This window comes from Procambarus clarkii, unplaced genomic scaffold (genome assembly GCF_040958095.1).
Source record: "Procambarus clarkii isolate CNS0578487 unplaced genomic scaffold, FALCON_Pclarkii_2.0 HiC_scaffold_1986, whole genome shotgun sequence".
In the NCBI taxonomy this organism is placed as follows: Eukaryota; Metazoa; Arthropoda; class Malacostraca; order Decapoda; family Cambaridae; genus Procambarus; species Procambarus clarkii.
Window position 1 is genome coordinate 1 of NW_027191008.1, and position 20,056 is coordinate 20,056.

The 20,056-nt window shown below is 42.6% G+C and overlaps 1 long non-coding RNA gene and 7 other non-coding genes across 8 annotated transcripts; all 8 read left to right on the forward strand.

Annotated features, from left to right (window-relative positions):
• Positions 1-711: 711 nt before the first annotated feature.
• LOC138362550 (U2 spliceosomal RNA) lies at positions 712-904 on the forward strand. Its single transcript, XR_011227760.1, has one exon. It is a non-coding gene; the product is annotated as a U2 spliceosomal RNA (small nuclear RNA).
• Positions 905-1,169: 265 nt separating this feature from the next.
• On the forward strand, positions 1,170-7,059 carry LOC138362549 (uncharacterized). Its single transcript, XR_011227759.1, has 3 exons — positions 1,170-1,262; positions 3,897-4,146; positions 6,816-7,059. It is a non-coding gene; the product is annotated as an uncharacterized lncRNA (long non-coding RNA).
• Positions 3,600-3,792, forward strand: LOC138362554 (U2 spliceosomal RNA). Its single transcript, XR_011227763.1, has one exon. It is a non-coding gene; the product is annotated as a U2 spliceosomal RNA (small nuclear RNA).
• Positions 6,516-6,711, forward strand: LOC138362552 (U2 spliceosomal RNA). The gene has a single exon (XR_011227761.1). It is a non-coding gene; the product is annotated as a U2 spliceosomal RNA (small nuclear RNA).
• A 2,383-nt stretch (positions 7,060-9,442) lies between the features above and the next one.
• LOC138362553 (U2 spliceosomal RNA) lies at positions 9,443-9,639 on the forward strand. The gene has a single exon (XR_011227762.1). It is a non-coding gene; the product is annotated as a U2 spliceosomal RNA (small nuclear RNA).
• A 2,690-nt stretch (positions 9,640-12,329) lies between these two features.
• LOC138362555 (U2 spliceosomal RNA) lies at positions 12,330-12,522 on the forward strand. Its single transcript, XR_011227764.1, has one exon. It is a non-coding gene; the product is annotated as a U2 spliceosomal RNA (small nuclear RNA).
• A 2,680-nt stretch (positions 12,523-15,202) lies between these two features.
• On the forward strand, positions 15,203-15,395 carry LOC138362556 (U2 spliceosomal RNA). The gene has a single exon (XR_011227766.1). It is a non-coding gene; the product is annotated as a U2 spliceosomal RNA (small nuclear RNA).
• Positions 15,396-18,085: 2,690 nt separating this feature from the next.
• Positions 18,086-18,278, forward strand: LOC138362557 (U2 spliceosomal RNA). The gene has a single exon (XR_011227767.1). It is a non-coding gene; the product is annotated as a U2 spliceosomal RNA (small nuclear RNA).
• Positions 18,279-20,056: the final 1,778 nt, after the last annotated feature.

Genomic DNA, 20,056 nt, shown 5'->3' on the forward strand with positions numbered 1-20,056 from the left:
GTCTCTCGTCTCTCGTCTCTCGTCTCTCGTCTCTCGCCTCTCGCCTCTCGCCTCTCGCCTCTCGCCTCTCGCCTCTCGCCTCTAGCCTCTAGCCTCTAGCCTCTAGCCTCTAGCCTCTCGCCACCCAGCCCTGCCTCGCTTCGCCTCGTCTCCGGTTTGTGAAAACGATGTATCAAGCAAAGTGTTAGATGTGAAAAAGTCGTGATATATATACAAAAATGGAATAGTTGGCGCGTAATAGTGCTGTTCGTTTTCTGTTATGGTATCAGAGAGAGAACGTCTCCTATTTATATTTTTTGACGAGCGTTGGCGTAACAGGCCCCTTGCACTTTTAATTCGTTATTGTACTTTTCAAAAGCTGTAGCTACCTTAAGACACATGACAAATGGAGGTTTATGTATTAGAGTTAAGCGCTATACTCCCTGGCCAGGAGCGAATTCGTGAAACGCCACGCGAGTCTGTTTACCACTTTGCCGCCAGTTACATATTCACTACTCATGAATGAAACCATGTAATATCATGAATTTGCATATATATATAAATTCATTGATCAGGTAAGAAATGGTTAAAGCCTTTACTGCATGGCGTTTATATGTATGCTTGAATTCGAATATTACTCAACGATAATCACATGCCCTTTTGCAATTGAAACTCGCTACGTGGTTTCTAGCCGCAATTGTTGCCTGGTGTTGCAGAGCAACCATGCATCCTATCGCTTCTCGGCCTTTTGGCTAAGATCAAAGTGTAGTATCTGTTCTTATCAGCTTAATATCTGATACGATCCCCATGTGGGATCCTCGATATTAAACTGATTTTTGCAACATGGCGAAGTGCTAGGAGCTTGCTCCACCTTTGCCGCGGATCGGCCCGGTATTGCAGTACCTCTGGGATCGGTCCACTCCCTTCGGGGAGACCAAAAACAACCCTATCAACCTAGTCAAAATCAAGTAGGAGACGATTATGTTAATTGGTTATGTACATTAATGAATCGTGTTAATTTGAATTGCAGTAATTACTTCACACCAGCCAACATCGTATGAGGAAAAAGCCTTGGAACGAGCAGCAGAAGTGAGTCGTCAGTCGAGTCCGGGTTTGATGGGTCCGAAGCTGAACAACTGCAACGAGTTAGAGGGAAGGAAGGAAGGAAGGAAGGAAGGAAGGAAAGGAAGGAAGGAAGGAAGGAAGGAAGGAAGGAAGGAAGGAAGGAAGGAAGGAAGGAAGGAAGGAAGGAAGGAGAAAGAAGGAGAAAGAAGGAGAGTGAGGTGAGTAATATCATTTAATAACTTTAGATTAAAGATTATGTGCGAGCAAAGAAATACGATGGTTGGTGTGGAAGGAAAGAAGTTGATTTTATGAATGGGGGGTTGCCAGTTAGTGCAATTTTAATTGATTTTGTTTGTTTTCTGAGATAGGTTATATAGGGTGAAGTTTTTCTCTATTTATATAAGTGTGGAAACTGGTTTAGGTAGCTTAGTGGTTTGTTATGAAAAGGCTGGTAGAGATGGGTTGAATAGTGTTAGACTTGTGTCTGCATTTACTGGAGAACTGGATTTGGTATTTAAATGGCATCTAATATGATGTGGTCATTGTGCAAATAAACTCTAAATCAACGGGTTTACTATGATCGAGAACCTAACTATAATAGTTACCCATTGTTGGCATGCTATTCTCTTTTTTTACGAAATTACTTACTCACTCTCCCTTGTGAGTGAGGGAGGGAGGAGTGTGTGTGTATCACTCGGAATTCCTTAGTCGGCTCTGACGGCGAAATTATATTCATACATACATCAAGATTAGACGTTTATCTATTTAATTTACCATTGCTGGAATGTACCAATGCGTAATAAAGACGAAATTCGACTTGAGATGGAGGGAGGTGTTGCTTTGGTGTGGTTTTACACGGCAACTCAACGATCGTTTGCCACTTCCACGCTTGCCTGCCAGCCGGCCAGCCACTAGCCTCAAAGTGAATTCCAGTGTCTTGATTAGCTTTACAATCCATCATTTACCTCAATACACACTAACAATGTGTATTTATATACTTCAATCGAGCATTCGATGCACACATTCACCTGTAATATATACGTCAATGAAACCCAGAACCCACCCAAGTTCAAGCGCACCTGCACTCTCACCCCTCTCCATTTGAATGCTAGTTTCCTATTTAGATTTCAAATGCTTCATTCACCCCTCTAAACACCACCGACGTATATTTACATTCTTTATTTAGGCAATGTATGCAGGCACACATTCATTCACGTAAAATAACGAATAAAATTGATATAGAATCTACTATAATTTGCAAAGCGACCAACCACCAAATGTCATTGTGAAAGCTAGTTTCGTAATTAGCTTTGCAATACTTCATTTACCTCCCTAAACACCAACAATGACCGAGTATTTGTATACTCGGTAAAAGCGATGGATGGATTCCTTACACATTCACATATATTAAGCAATGAATTTGCTATAGTACCTACAGTACTCAGACTTCTCGAATTACTTACATCTTCTTATATCTTAGCTTTGTTGTTCATTCAACAACAGAGTCGTTTTCCAGGGAATCGCGTTATGTTAGATGATGCATCGCCTCGCCTCGCCTCGCATGGCATCGAATCGCATGTCATTGCATCGCATCGCATTGAACTGCATGGTATTGAATCACAAGGCATTGAATGGCATGGCATGGCATGGCATGGCATGGCATGGCATCACGTCACGTCTCTCGTCTCTCGTCTCTCGTCTCTCGTCTCTCGTCTCTAGTCTCTAGTCTCTAGTCTCTAGTCTCTAGTCTCTAGTCTCTCGTCTCTCGTCTCTCGTCTCTCGTCTCTCGTCTCTCGTCTCTCGTCTCTCGTCTCTCGTCTCTCGTCTCTCGTCTCTCGTCTCTCGTCTCTCGTCTCTCGTCTCTCGTCTCTCGTCTCTCGTCTCTCGTCTCTCGCCTCTCGCCTCTCGCCTCTCGCCTCTCGCCTCTCGCCTCTCGCCTCTAGCCTCTAGCCTCTAGCCTCTCGCCACCCAGCCCTGCCTCGCTTCGCCTCGTCTCCGGTTTGTGAAAACGATGTATCAAGCAAAGTGTTAGATGTGAAAAAGTCGTGATATATATACAAAAATGGAATAGTTGGCGCGTAATAGTGCTGTTCGTTTTCTGTTATGGTATCAGAGAGAGAACGTCTCCTATTTATATTTTTTGACGAGCGTTGGCGTAACAGGCCCCTTGCACTTTTAATTCGTTATTGTACTTTTCAAAAGCTGTAGCTACCTTAAGACACATGACAAATGGAGGTTTATGTATTAGAGTTAAGCGCTATACTCCCTGGCCAGGAGCGAATTCGTGAAACGCCACGCGAGTCTGTTTACCACTTTGCCGCCAGTTACATATTCACTACTCATGAATGAAACCATGTAATATCATGAATTTGCATATATATATAAATTCATTGATCAGGTAAGAAATGGTTAAAGCCTTTACTGCATGGCGTTTATATGTATGCTTGAATTCGAATATTACTCAACGATAATCACATGCCCTTTTGCAATTGAAACTCGCTACGTGGTTTCTAGCCGCAATTGTTGCCTGGTGTTGCAGAGCAACCATGCATCCTATCGCTTCTCGGCCTTTTGGCTAAGATCAAAGTGTAGTATCTGTTCTTATCAGCTTAATATCTGATACGATCCCCATGTGGGATCCTCGATATTAAACTGATTTTTGCAACATGGCGAAGTGCTAGGAGCTTGCTCCACCTTTGCCGCGGATCGGCCCGGTATTGCAGTACCTCTGGGATCGGTCCACTCCCTTCGGGGAGACCAAAAACAACCCTATCAACTAGTCAAAATCAAGTAGGAGACGATTATGTTAATTGGTTATGTACATTAATGAATCGTGTTAATTTGAATTGCAGTAATTACTTCACACCAGCCAACATCGTATGAGGAAAAAGCCTTGGAACGAGCAGCAGAAGTGAGTCGTCAGTCGAGTCCGGGTTTGATGGGTCGAAGCTGAACAACTGCAACGAGTTAGAGGGAAGGAAGGAAGGAAGAAGGAAGGAAGGAAGGAAGGAAGGAAGGAAGGAAGGAAGGAAGGAAGGAAGGAAGGAAGGAAGGAAGGAAGGAAGGAAGGAAGGAGAAAGAAGGAGAAAGAAGGAGAGTGAGGTGAGTAATATCATTTAATAACTTTAGATTAAAGATTATGTGCGAGCAAAGAAATACGATGGTTGGTGTGGAAGGAAAGAAGTTGATTTTATGAATGGGGGGTTGCCAGTTAGTGCAATTTTAATTGATTTTGTTTGTTTTCTGAGATAGGTTATATAGGGTGAAGTTTTTCTCTATTTATATAAGTGTGGAAACTGGTTTAGGTAGCTTAGTGGTTTGTTATGAAAAGGCTGGTAGAGATGGGTTGAATAGTGTTAGACTTGTGTCTGCATTTACTGGAGAACTGGATTTGGTATTTAAATGGCATCTAATATGATGTGGTCATTGTGCAAATAAACTCTAAATCAACGGGTTTACTATGATCGAGAACCTAACTATAATAGTTACCCATTGTTGGCATGCTATTCTCTTTTTTTACGAAATTACTTACTCACTCTCCCTTGTGAGTGAGGGAGGGAGGAGTGTGTGTGTATATCACTCGGAATTCCTTAGTCGGCTCTGACGGCGAAATTATATTCATACATACATCAAGATTAGACGTTTATCTATTTAATTTACCATTGCTGGAATGTACCAATGCGTAATAAAGACGAAATTCGACTTGAGATGGAGGGAGGTGTTGCTTTGGTGTGGTTTTACACGGCAACTCAACGATCGTTTGCCACTTCCACGCTTGCCTGCCAGCCGGCCAGCCACTAGCCTCAAAGTGAATTCCAGTGTCTTGATTAGCTTTACAATCCATCATTTACCTCAATACACACTAACAATGTGTATTTATATACTTCAATCGAGCATTCGATGCACACATTCACCTGTAATATATACGTCAATGAAACCCAGAACCCACCCAAGTTCAAGCGCACCTGCACTCTCACCCCTCTCCATTTGAATGCTAGTTTCCTATTTAGATTTCAAATGCTTCATTCACCCCTCTAAACACCACCGACGTATATTTACATTCTTTATTTAGGCAATGTATGCAGGCACACATTCATTCACGTAAAATAACGAATAAAATTGATATAGAATCTACTATAATTTGCAAAGCGACCAACCACCAAATGTCATTGTGAAAGCTAGTTTCGTAATTAGCTTTGCAATACTTCATTTACCTCCCTAAACACCAACAATGACCGAGTATTTGTATACTCGGTAAAAGCGATGGATGGATTCCTTACACATTCACATATATTAAGCAATGAATTTGCTATAGTACCTACAGTACTCAGACTTCTCGAATTACTTACATCTTCTTATATCTTAGCTTTGTTGTTCATTCAACAACAGAGTCGTTTTCCAGGGAATCGCGTTATGTTAGATGATGCATCGCCTCGCCTCGCCTCGCATGGCATCGAATCGCATGTCATTGCATCGCATCGCATTGAACTGCATGGTATTGAATCACAAGGCATTGAATGGCATGGCATGGCATGGCATGGCATGGCATGGCATCACGTCACGTCTCTCGTCTCTCTCGTCTCTCGTCTCTCGTCTCTCGTCTCTAGTCTCTAGTCTCTAGTCTCTAGTCTCTAGTCTCTAGTCTCTCGTCTCTCGTCTCTCGTCTCTCGTCTCTCGTCTCTCGTCTCTCGTCTCTCGTCTCTCGTCTCTCGTCTCTCGTCTCTCGTCTCTCGTCTCTCGTCTCTCGTCTCTCGTCTCTCGTCTCTCGTCTCTCGTCTCTCGTCTCTCGCTCTCGTCTCTCGCCTCTCGCCTCTCGCCTCTCTCGCCTCTCGCCTCTCGCCTCTAGCCTCTAGCCTCTAGCCTCTAGCCTCTCGCCACCCAGCCCTGCCTCGCTTCGCCTCGTCTCCGGTTTGTGAAAACGATGTATCAAGCAAAGTGTTAGATGTGATGTCGTCGTGATATATATACAAAAATGGAATAGTTGGCGCGTAATAGTGCTGTTCGTTTTCTGTTATGGTATCAGAGAGAGAACGTCTCCTATTTATATTTTTTGACGAGCGTTGGCGTAACAGGCCCCTTGCACTTTTAATTCGTTATTGTACTTTTCAAAAGCTGTAGCTACCTTAAGACACATGACAATGACAAATGGAGGTTTATGTATTAGAGTTAAGCGCTATACTCCCTGGCCAGGAGCGAATTCGTGAAACGCCACGCGAGTCTGTTTACCACTTTGCCGCCAGTTACATATTCACTACTCATGAATGAAACCATGTAATATCATGAATTTGCATATATATATAAATTCATTGATCAGGTAAGAAATGGTTAAAGCCTTTACTGCATGGCGTTTATATGTATGCTTGAATTCGAATATTACTCAACGATAATCACATGCCCTTTTGCAATTGAAACTCGCTACGTGGTTTCTAGCCGCAATTGTTGCCTGGTGTTGCAGAGCAACCATGCATCCTATCGCTTCTCGGCCTTTTGGCTAAGATCAAAGTGTAGTATCTGTTCTTATCAGCTTAATATCTGATACGATCCCCATGTGGGATCCTCGATATTAAACTGATTTTTGCAGCAACATGGCGAAGTGCTAGGAGCTTGCTCCACCTTTGCCGCGGATCGGCCCGGTATTGCAGTACCTCTGGGATCGGTCCACTCCCTTCGGGGAGACCAAAAACAACCCTATCAACTAGTCAAAATCAAGTAGGAGACGATTATGTTAATTGGTTATGTACATTAATGAATCGTGTTAATTTGAATTGCAGTAATTACTTCACACCAGCCAACATCGTATGAGGAAAAAGCCTTGGAACGAGCAGCAGAAGTGAGTCGTCAGTCGAGTCCGGGTTTGATGGGTCGAAGCTGAACAACTGCAACGAGTTAGAGGGAAGGAAGGAAGGAAGGAAGGAAGGAAGGAAGGAAGGAAGGAAGGAAGGAAGGAAGGAAGGAAGGAAGGAAGGAAGGAAGGAAGGAAGGAAGGAAGGAAGGAAAAGAAGGAGAAAGAAGGAGAGTGAGGTGAGTAATATCATTTAATAACTTTAGATTAAAGATTATGTGCGAGCAAAGAAATACGATGGTTGGTGTGGAAGGAAAGAAGTTGATTTTATGAATGGGGGGTTGCCAGTTAGTGCAATTTTAATTGATTTTGTTTGTTTTCTGAGATAGGTTATATAGGGTGAAGTTTTTCTCTATTTATATAAGTGTGGAAACTGGTTTAGGTAGCTTAGTGGTTTGTTATGAAAAGGCTGGTAGAGATGGGTTGAATAGTGTTAGACTTGTGTCTGCATTTACTGGAGAACTGGATTTGGTATTTAAATGGCATCTAATATGATGTGGTCATTGTGCAAATAAACTCTAAATCAACGGGTTTACTATGATCGAGAACCTAACTATAATAGTTACCCATTGTTGGCATGCTATTCTCTTTTTTTACGAAATTACTTACTCACTCTCCCTTGTGAGTGAGGGAGGGAGGAGTGTGTGTGTGTATATCACTCGGAATTCCTTAGTCGGCTCTGACGGCGAAATTATATTCATAACATACATCAAGATTAGACGTTTATCTATTTAATTTACCATTGCTGGAATGTACCAATGCGTAATAAAGACGAAATTCGACTTGAGATGGAGGGAGGGAGGTGTTGCTTTGGTGTGGTTTTACACGGCAACTCAACGATCGTTTGCCACTTCCACGCTTGCCTGCCAGCCGGCCAGCCACTAGCCTCAAAGTGAATTCCAGTGTCTTGATTAGCTTTACAATCCATCATTTACCTCAATACACACTAACAATGTGTATTTATATACTTCAATCGAGCATTCGATGCACACATTCACCTGTAATATATACGTCAATGAAACCCAGAACCCACCCAAGTTCAAGCGCACCTGCACTCTCACCCCTCTCCATTTGAATGCTAGTTTCCTATTTAGATTTCAAATGCTTCATTCACCCCTCTAAACACCACCGACGACGTATATTTACATTCTTTATTTAGGCAATGTATGCAGGCACACATTCATTCACGTAAAATAACGAATAAAATTGATATAGAATCTACTATAATTTGCAAAGCGACCAACCACCAAATGTCATTGTGAAAGCTAGTTTCGTAATTAGCTTTGCAATACTTCATTTACCTCCCTAAACACCAACAATGACCGAGTATTTGTATACTCGGTAAAAGCGATGGATGGATTCCTTACACATTCACATATATTAAGCAATGAATTTGCTATAGTACCTACAGTACTCAGACTTCTCGAATTACTTACATCTTCTTATATCTTAGCTTTGTTGTTCATTCAACAACAGAGTCGTTTTCCAGGGAATCGCGTTATGTTAGATGATGCATCGCCTCGCCTCGCCTCGCATGGCATCGAATCGCATGTCATTGCATCGCATCGCATTGAACTGCATGGTATTGAATCACAAGGCATTGAATGGCATGGCATGGCATGGCATGGCATGGCATGGCATGGCATCACGTCACGTCTCTCTCGTCTCTCGTCTCTCGTCTCTCTCTCTCGTCTCTAGTCTCTAGTCTCTAGTCTCTAGTCTCTAGTCCTCTAGTCTCTCGTCTCTCGTCTCTCGTCTCTCGTCTCTCGTCTCTCGTCTCTCGTCTCTCGTCTCTCGTCTCTCGTCTCTCGTCTCTCGTCTCTCGTCCTCGTCTCTCGTCTCTCGTCTCTCGTCTCTCGTCTCTCGTCTCGCCTCGCCCTCTCGCCTCTCGCCTCTCGCCTCTCGCCTCTCGCCTCTCGCCTCTCGCCTCTAGCCTCTAGCCTCTCTAGCCTCTAGCCTCTCGCCACCCGCCAGCCCTGCCTCGCTTCGCCTCGTCTCCGGTTTGTGAAAACGATGTATCAAGCAAAGTGTTAGATGTGAAAAAGTCGTGATATATACAAAAATGGAATAGTTGGCGCGTAATAGTGCTGTTCGTTTTCTGTTTGGTATCAGAGAGAGAACGTCTCCTATTTATATTTTTTTGACGAGCGTTGGCGTAACAGGCCCCTTGCACTTTTAATTCGTTATTGTACTTTTCAAAAGCTGTAGCTACCTTAAGACACATGACAAATGGAGGTTTATGTATTAGAGTTAAGCGCTATACTCCCTGGCCAGGAGCGAATTCGTGAAACGCCACGCGAGTCTGTTTACCACTTTGCCGCCAGTTACATATTCACTACTCATGAATGAAACCATGTAATATCATGAATTTGCATATATATATAAATTCATTGATCAGGTAAGAAATGGTTAAAGCCTTTACTGCATGGCGTTTTATATGTATGCTTGAATTCGAATATTACTCAACGATAATCACATGCCCTTTTGCAATTGAAACTCGCTACGTGGTTTCTAGCCGCAATTGTTGCCTGGTGTTGCAGAGCAACCATGCATCCTATCGCTTCTCGGCCTTTTGGCTAAGATCAAAGTGTAGTATCTGTTCTTATCAGCTTAATATCTGATACGATCCCCATGTGGGATCCTCGATATTAAACTGATTTTTTAACTGCACATGGCGAAGTGCTAGGAGCTTGCTCCACCTTTGCCGCGGATCGGCCCGGTATTGCAGTACCTCTGGGATCGGTCCACTCCCTTCGGGGAGACCAAAAACAACCCTATCAACTAGTCAAAATCAAGTAGGAGAGTATTTATGTTATTGGTTATGTACATTAATGAATCGTGTTAATTTGAATTGCAGTAATTACTTCACACCAGCCAACATCGTATGAGGAAAAAGCCTTGGAACGAGCAGCAGAAGTGAGTCGTCAGTCGAGTCCGGTTTGATGGGTCGAAGCTGAACAACTGCAACGAGTTTAGAGGGAAGAAGAAGGAAGGAAGGAAGGAAGGAAGGAAGAGGAAGAGAGGAAGGAAGGAAGGAAGGAAGGAAAGGAAGGAAGGAAGGAAGGAAGGAAGGAAGGAGAAAGAAGGAGAAAGAAGAGTGAGGTGAGTAATATCATTTAATAACTTTAGATTAAAGATTATGTGCGAGCAAAAAAATACGATGGTTGGTGTGGAAGGAAAGAAGTTTTTTATGAATGGGGGTTGCCAGTTAGTGCAATTTTAAATTGATTTTGTTTGTTTTCTGAGATAGGTTATATAGGGTGAAGTTTTTCCTCTATTTATATAAGTGTGGAGGAAACTGGTTTAGGTAGCTTAGTGGTTTGTTATGAAAAGGCTGGTAGAGATGGGTTGAATAGTGTTAGACTTGTGTCTGCATTTACTGGAGAACTGGATTTGGTATTTAAATGGCATCTAATATGATGTGGTCATTGTGCAAATAAACTCTAAATCAACGGGTTTACTATGATCGAGAACCTAACTATAATAGTTACCCATTGTTGGCATGCTATTCTCTTTTTTTACGAAATTACTTACTCACTCTCCCTTGTGAGTGAGGGAGGGAGGAGTGTGTGTGTATATCACTCGGAATTCCTTAGTCGGCTCTGACGGCGAAATTATATTCATACATACATCAAGATTAGACGTTTATCTATTTAATTTACCATTGCTGGAATGTACCAATGCGTAATAAAGACGAAATTCGACTTGAGATGGAGGGAGGTGTTGCTTTGGTGTGGTTTTACACGGCAACTCAACGATCGTTTGCCACTTCCACGCTTGCCTGCCAGCCGGCCAGCCACTAGCCTCAAAGTGAATTCCAGTGTCTTGATTAGCTTTACAATCCATCATTTACCTCAATACACACTAACAATGTGTATTTATATACTTCAATCGAGCATTCGATGCACACATTCACCTGTAATATATACGTCAATGAAACCCAGAACCCACCCAAGTTCAAGCGCACCTGCACTCTCACCCCTCTCCATTTGAATGCTAGTTTCCTATTTAGATTTCAAATGCTTCATTCACCCCTCTAAACACCACCGACGTATATTTACATTCTTTATTTAGGCAATGTATGCAGGCACACATTCATTCACGTAAAATAACGAATAAAATTGATATAGAATCTACTATAATTTGCAAAGCGACCAACCACCAAATGTCATTGTGAAAGCTAGTTTCGTAATTAGCTTTGCAATACTTCATTTACCTCCCTAAACACCAACAATGACCGAGTATTTGTATACTCGGTAAAAGCGATGGATGGATTCCTTACACATTCACATATATTAAGCAATGAATTTGCTATAGTACCTACAGTACTCAGACTTCTCGAATTACTTACATCTTCTTATATCTTAGCTTTGTTGTTCATTCAACAACAGAGTCGTTTTCCAGGGAATCGCGTTATGTTAGATGATGCATCGCCTCGCCTCGCCTCGCATGGCATCGAATCGCATGTCATTGCATCGCATCGCATTGAACTGCATGGTATTGAATCACAAGGCATTGAATGGCATGGCATGGCATGGCATGGCATGGCATGGCATCACGTCACGTCTCTCGTCTCTCGTCTCTCGTCTCTCGTCTCTCGTCTCTAGTCTCTAGTCTCTAGTCTCTAGTCTCTAGTCTCTAGTCTCTCGTCTCTCGTCTCTCGTCTCTCGTCTCTCGTCTCTCGTCTCTCGTCTCTCGTCTCTCGTCTCTCGTCTCTCGTCTCTCGTCTCTCGTCTCTCGTCTCTCGTCTCTCGTCTCTCGTCTCTCGTCTCTCGTCTCTCGTCTCTCGCCTCTCGCCTCTCGCCTCTCGCCTCTCGCCTCTCGCCTCTAGCCTCTAGCCTCTAGCCTCTCGCCACCCAGCCCTGCCTCGCTTCGCCTCGTCTCCGGTTTGTGAAAACGATGTATCAAGCAAAGTGTTAGATGTGAAAAAGTCGTGATATATATACAAAAATGGAATAGTTGGCGCGTAATAGTGCTGTTCGTTTTCTGTTATGGTATCAGAGAGAGAACGTCTCCTATTTATATTTTTTGACGAGCGTTGGCGTAACAGGCCCCTTGCACTTTTAATTCGTTATTGTACTTTTCAAAAGCTGTAGCTACCTTAAGACACATGACAAATGGAGGTTTATGTATTAGAGTTAAGCGCTATACTCCCTGGCCAGGAGCGAATTCGTGAAACGCCACGCGAGTCTGTTTACCACTTTGCCGCCAGTTACATATTCACTACTCATGAATGAAACCATGTAATATCATGAATTTGCATATATATATAAATTCATTGATCAGGTAAGAAATGGTTAAAGCCTTTACTGCATGGCGTTTATATGTATGCTTGAATTCGAATATTACTCAACGATAATCACATGCCCTTTTGCAATTGAAACTCGCTACGTGGTTTCTAGCCGCAATTGTTGCCTGGTGTTGCAGAGCAACCATGCATCCTATCGCTTCTCGGCCTTTTGGCTAAGATCAAAGTGTAGTATCTGTTCTTATCAGCTTAATATCTGATACGATCCCCATGTGGGATCCTCGATATTAAACTGATTTTTGCAACATGGCGAAGTGCTAGGAGCTTGCTCCACCTTTGCCGCGGATCGGCCCGGTATTGCAGTACCTCTGGGATCGGTCCACTCCCTTCGGGGACCAAAACACCCTATCAACTAGTCAAAATCAAGTAGGAGACGATTATGTTAATTGGTTATGTACATTAATGAATCGTGTTAATTTGAATTGCAGTAATTACTTCACACCAGCCAACATCGTATGAGGAAAAAGCCTTGGAACGAGCAGCAGAAGTGAGTCGTCAGTCGAGTCCGGGTTTGATGGGTCGAAGCTGAACAACTGCAACGAGTTAGAGGGAAGGAAGGAAGGAAGGAAGGAAGGAAGGAAGGAAGGAAGGAAGGAAGGAAGGAAGGAAGGAAGGAAGGAAGGAAGGAAGGAAGGAAGGAAGGAGAAAGAAGGAGAAAGAAGGAGAGTGAGGTGAGTAATATCATTTAATAACTTTAGATTAAAGATTATGTGCGAGCAAAGAAATACGATGGTTGGTGTGGAAGGAAAGAAGTTGATTTTATGAATGGGGGGTTGCCAGTTAGTGCAATTTTAATTGATTTTGTTTGTTTTCTGAGATAGGTTATATAGGGTGAAGTTTTTCTCTATTTATATAAGTGTGGAAACTGGTTTAGGTAGCTTAGTGGTTTGTTATGAAAAGGCTGGTAGAGATGGGTTGAATAGTGTTAGACTTGTGTCTGCATTTACTGGAGAACTGGATTTGGTATTTAAATGGCATCTAATATGATGTGGTCATTGTGCAAATAAACTCTAAATCAACGGGTTTACTATGATCGAGAACCTAACTATAATAGTTACCCATTGTTGGCATGCTATTCTCTTTTTTTACGAAATTACTTACTCACTCTCCCTTGTGAGTGAGGGAGGGAGGAGTGTGTGTGTATATCACTCGGAATTCCTTAGTCGGCTCTGACGGCGAAATTATATTCATACATACATCAAGATTAGACGTTTATCTATTTAATTTACCATTGCTGGAATGTACCAATGCGTAATAAAGACGAAATTCGACTTGAGATGGAGGGAGGTGTTGCTTTGGTGTGGTTTTACACGGCAACTCAACGATCGTTTGCCACTTCCACGCTTGCCTGCCAGCCGGCCAGCCACTAGCCTCAAAGTGAATTCCAGTGTCTTGATTAGCTTTACAATCCATCATTTACCTCAATACACACTAACAATGTGTATTTATATACTTCAATCGAGCATTCGATGCACACATTCACCTGTAATATATACGTCAATGAAACCCAGAACCCACCCAAGTTCAAGCGCACCTGCACTCTCACCCCTCTCCATTTGAATGCTAGTTTCCTATTTAGATTTCAAATGCTTCATTCACCCCTCTAAACACCACCGACGTATATTTACATTCTTTATTTAGGCAATGTATGCAGGCACACATTCATTCACGTAAAATAACGAATAAAATTGATATAGAATCTACTATAATTTGCAAAGCGACCAACCACCAAATGTCATTGTGAAAGCTAGTTTCGTAATTAGCTTTGCAATACTTCATTTACCTCCCTAAACACCAACAATGACCGAGTATTTGTATACTCGGTAAAAGCGATGGATGGATTCCTTACACATTCACATATATTAAGCAATGAATTTGCTATAGTACCTACAGTACTCAGACTTCTCGAATTACTTACATCTTCTTATATCTTAGCTTTGTTGTTCATTCAACAACAGAGTCGTTTTCCAGGGAATCGCGTTATGTTAGATGATGCATCGCCTCGCCTCGCCTCGCATGGCATCGAATCGCATGTCATTGCATCGCATCGCATTGAACTGCATGGTATTGAATCACAAGGCATTGAATGGCATGGCATGGCATGGCATGGCATGGCATGGCATCACGTCACGTCTCTCGTCTCTCGTCTCTCGTCTCTCGTCTCTCGTCTCTAGTCTCTAGTCTCTAGTCTCTAGTCTCTAGTCTCTAGTCTCTCGTCTCTCGTCTCTCGTCTCTCGTCTCTCGTCTCTCGTCTCTCGTCTCTCGTCTCTCGTCTCTCGTCTCTCGTCTCTCGTCTCTCGTCTCTCGTCTCTCGTCTCTCGTCTCTCGTCTCTCGTCTCTCGTCTCTCGCTCTCGCCTCTCGCCTCTCGCCTCTCGCCTCTCGCCTCTCGCCTCTAGCCTCTAGCCTCTAGCCTCTCGCCACCCAGCCCTGCCTCGCTTCGCCTCGTCTCCGGTTTGTGAAAACGATGTATCAAGCAAAGTGTTAGATGTGAAAAAGTCGTGATATATATACAAAAATGGAATAGTTGGCGCGTAATAGTGCTGTTCGTTTTCTGTTATGGTATCAGAGAGAGAACGTCTCCTATTTATATTTTTGACGAGCGTTGGCGTAACAGGCCCCTTGCACTTTTAATTCGTTATTGTACTTTTCAAAAGCTGTAGCTACCTTAAGACACATGACAAATGGAGGTTTATGTATTAGAGTTAAGCGCTATACTCCCTGGCCAGGAGCGAATTCGTGAAACGCCACGCGAGTCTGTTTACCACTTTGCCGCCAGTTACATATTCACTACTCATGAATGAAACCATGTAATATCATGAATTTGCATATATATATAAATTCATTGATCAGGTAAGAAATGGTTAAAGCCTTTACTGCATGGCGTTTATATGTATGCTTGAATTCGAATATTACTCAACGATAATCACATGCCCTTTTGCAATTGAAACTCGCTACGTGGTTTCTAGCCGCAATTGTTGCCTGGTGTTGCAGAGCAACCATGCATCCTATCGCTTCTCGGCCTTTTGGCTAAGATCAAAGTGTAGTATCTGTTCTTATCAGCTTAATATCTGATACGATCCCCATGTGGGATCCTCGATATTAAACTGATTTTTGCAACATGGCGAAGTGCTAGGAGCTTGCTCCACCTTTGCCGCGGATCGGCCCGGTATTGCAGTACCTCTGGGATCGGTCCACTCCCTTCGGGGAGACCAAAAACAACCCTATCAACTAGTCAAAATCAAGTAGGAGACGATTATGTTAATTGGTTATGTACATTAATGAATCGTGTTAATTTGAATTGCAGTAATTACTTCACACCAGCCAACATCGTATGAGGAAAAAGCCTTGGAACGAGCAGCAGAAGTGAGTCGTCAGTCGAGTCCGGGTTTGATGGGTCGAAGCTGAACAACTGCAACGAGTTAGAGGGAAAGGAAGGAAGGAAGGAAGGAAGGAAGGGAAGGAAGGAAGGAAGGAAGGAAGGAAGGAAGGAAGGAAGGAAGGAAGGAAGGAAGGAAGGAAGGAAGGAGAAAGAAGGAGAAAGAAGGAGAGTGAGGTGAGTAATATCATTTAATAACTTTAGATTAAAGATTATGTGCGAGCAAAGAAATACGATGGTTGGTGTGGAAGGAAAGAAGTTGATTTTATGAATGGGGGGTTGCCAGTTAGTGCAATTTTAATTGATTTTGTTTGTTTTCTGAGATAGGTTATATAGGGTGAAGTTTTTCTCTATTTATATAAGTGTGGAAACTGGTTTAGGTAGCTTAGTGGTTTGTTATGAAAAGGCTGGTAGAGATGGGTTGAATAGTGTTAGACTTGTGTCTGCATTTACTGGAGAACTGGATTTGGTATTTAAATGGCATCTAATATGATGTGGTCATTGTGCAAATAAACTCTAAATCAACGGGTTTACTATGATCGAGAACCTAACTATAATAGTTACCCATTGTTGGCATGCTATTCTCTTTTTTTACGAAATTACTTACTCACTCTCCCTTGTGAGTGAGGGAGGGAGGAGTGTGTGTGTATATCACTCGGAATTCCTTAGTCGGCTCTGACGGCGAAATTATATTCATACATACATCAAGATTAGACGTTTATCTATTTAATTTACCATTGCTGGAATGTACCAATGCGTAATAAAGACGAAATTCGACTTGAGATGGAGGGAGGTGTTGCTTTGGTGTGGTTTTACACGGCAACTCAACGATCGTTTGCCACTTCCACGCTTGCCTGCCAGCCGGCCAGCCACTAGCCTCAAAGTGAATTCCAGTGTCTTGATTAGCTTTACAATCCATCATTTACCTCAATACACACTAACAATGTGTATTTATATACTTCAATCGAGCATTCGATGCACACATTCACCTGTAATATATACGTCAATGAAACCCAGAACCCACCCAAGTTCAAGCGCACCTGCACTCTCACCCCTCTCCATTTGAATGCTAGTTTCCTATTTAGATTTCAAATGCTTCATTCACCCCTCTAAACACCACCGACGTATATTTACATTCTTTATTTAGGCAATGTATGCAGGCACACATTCATTCACGTAAAATAACGAATAAAATTGATATAGAATCTACTATAATTTGCAAAGCGACCAACCACCAAATGTCATTGTGAAAGCTAGTTTCGTAATTAGCTTTGCAATACTTCATTTACCTCCCTAAACACCAACAATGACCGAGTATTTGTATACTCGGTAAAAGCGATGGATGGATTCCTTACACATTCACATATATTAAGCAATGAATTTGCTATAGTACCTACAGTACTCAGACTTCTCGAATTACTTACATCTTCTTATATCTTAGCTTTGTTGTTCATTCAACAACAGAGTCGTTTTCCAGGGAATCGCGTTATGTTAGATGATGCATCGCCTCGCCTCGCCTCGCATGGCATCGAATCGCATGTCATTGCATCGCATCGCATTGAACTGCATGGTATTGAATCACAAGGCATTGAATGGCATGGCATGGCATGGCATGGCATGGCATGGCATCACGTCACGTCTCTCGTCTCTCGTCTCTCGTCTCTCGTCTCTCGTCTCTAGTCTCTAGTCTCTAGTCTCTAGTCTCTAGGTCTCTAGTCTCTCGTCTCTCGTCTCTCGTCTCTCGTCTCTCGTCTCTCGTCTCTCGTCTCTCGTCTCTCGTCTCTCGTCTCTCGTCTCTCGTCTCTCGTCTCTCGTCTCTCGTCTCTCGTCTCTCGTCTCTCGTCTCTCGTCTCTCGTCTCTCGCCTCTCGCCTCTCGCCTCTCGCCTCTCGCCTCTAGCTCTGCCTCTAGCCTCTAGCCTCTCGCCACCCAGCCCTGCCTCGCTTCGCCTCGTCTCCGGTTTGTGAAACGATGTATCAAGCAAGTGTTAGATGTGAAAAAGTTCGTGATATATATACAAAAATGGAATAGTTGGCGCGTAATAGTGCTGTTCGTTTTCTGTTATGGTATCAGAGAGAGAACGTCTCCTATTTATATTTTTTGACGAGCGTTGGCGTAACAGGCCCCTTGCACTTTTAATTCGTTATTGTACTTTTCAAAAGCTGTAGCTACCTTAAGACACATGACAAATGGAGGTTTATGTATTAGAGTTAAGCGCTATACTCCCTGGCCAGGAGCGAATTCGTGAAACGCCACGCGAGTCTGTTTACCACTTTGCCGCCAGTTACATATTCACTACTCATGAATGAAACCATGTAATATTCATGAATTTGCATATATATATAAATTCATTGATCAGGTAAGAAATGGTTAAAGCCTTTACTGCATGGCGTTTATATGTATGCTTGAATTCGATATTACTCAACGATAATCACATGCCCTTTTGCAATTGAAACTCGCTACGTGGTTTCTAGCCGCAATTGTTGCCTGGTGTTGCAGAGCAACCATGCATCCTATCGCTTCTCGGCCTTTTGGCTAAGATCAAAGTGTAGTATCTGTTCTTATCAGCTTAATATCTGATACGATCCCCATGTGGGATCCTCGATATTAAACTGATTTTTGCAACATGGCGAAGTGCTAGGAGCTTGCTCCACCTTTGCCGCGGATCGGCCCGGTATTGCAGTACCTCTGGGATCGGTCCACTCCCTTCGGGGAGACCAAAAACAACCCTATCAACTAGTCAAAATCAAGTAGGAGACGATTATGTTAATTGGTTATGTACATTAATGAATCGTGTTAATTTGAATTGCAGTAATTACTTCACACCAGCCAACATCGTATGAGGAAAAAGCCTTGGAACGAGCAGCAGAAGTGAGTCGTCAGTCGAGTCCGGGTTTGATGGGTCGAAGCTGAACAACTGCAACGAGTTAGAGGGAAGGAAGAAGAAGGAAGGAAGGAAGGAAGGAAGGAAGGAAGGAAGGAAGGAAGGAAGGAAGGAAGGAAGGAAGGAAGGAAGGAAGGAAGGAAGGAAGGAAGGAGAAAGAAGGAGAAAGAAGGAGAGTGAGGTGAGTAATATCATTTAATAACTTTAGATTAAAGATTATGTGCGAGCAAAGAAATACGATGGTTGGTGTGGAAGGAAAGAAGTTGATTTTATGAATGGGGGGTTGCCAGTTAGTGCAATTTTAATTGATTTTGTTTGTTTTCTGAGATAGGTTATATAGGGTGAAGTTTTTCTCTATTTATATAAGTGTGGAAACTGGTTTAGGTAGCTTAGTGGTTTGTTATGAAAAGGCTGGTAGAGATGGGTTGAATAGTGTTAGACTTGTGTCTGCATTTACTGGAGAACTGGATTTGGTATTTAAATGGCATCTAATATGATGTGGTCATTGTGCAAATAAACTCTAAATCAACGGGTTTACTATGATCGAGAACCTAACTATAATAGTTACCCATTGTTGGCATGCTATTCTCTTTTTTTACGAAATTACTTACTCACTCTCCCTTGTGAGTGAGGGAGGGAGGAGTGTGTGTGTATATCACTCGGAATTCCTTAGTCGGCTCTGACGGCGAAATTATATTCATACATACATCAAGATTAGACGTTTATCTATTTAATTTACCATTGCTGGAATGTACCAATGCGTAATAAAGACGAAATTCGACTTGAGATGGAGGGAGGTGTTGCTTTGGTGTGGTTTTACACGGCAACTCAACGATCGTTTGCCACTTCCACGCTTGCCTGCCAGCCGGCCAGCCACTAGCCTCAAAGTGAATTCCAGTGTCTTGATTAGCTTTACAATCCATCATTTACCTCAATACACACTAACAATGTGTATTTATATACTTCAATCGAGCATTCGATGCACACATTCACCTGTAATATATACGTCAATGAAACCCAGAACCCACCCAAGTTCAAGCGCACCTGCACTCTCACCCCTCTCCATTTGAATGCTAGTTTCCTATTTAGATTTCAAATGCTTCATTCACCCCTCTAAACACCACCGACGTATATTTACATTCTTTATTTAGGCAATGTATGCAGGCACACATTCATTCACGTAAAATAACGAATAAAATTGATATAGAATCTACTATAATTTGCAAAGCGACCAACCACCAAATGTCATTGTGAAAGCTAGTTTCGTAATTAGCTTTGCAATACTTCATTTACCTCCCTAAACACCAACAATGACCGAGTATTTGTATACTCGGTAAAAGCGATGGATGGATTCCTTACACATTCACATATATTAAGCAATGAATTTGCTATAGTACCTACAGTACTCAGACTTCTCGAATTACTTACATCTTCTTATATCTTAGCTTTGTTGTTCATTCAACAACAGAGTCGTTTTCCAGGGAATCGCGTTATGTTAGATGATGCATCGCCTCGCCTCGCCTCGCATGGCATCGAATCGCATGTCATTGCATCGCATCGCATTGAACTGCATGGTATTGAATCACAAGGCATTGAATGGCC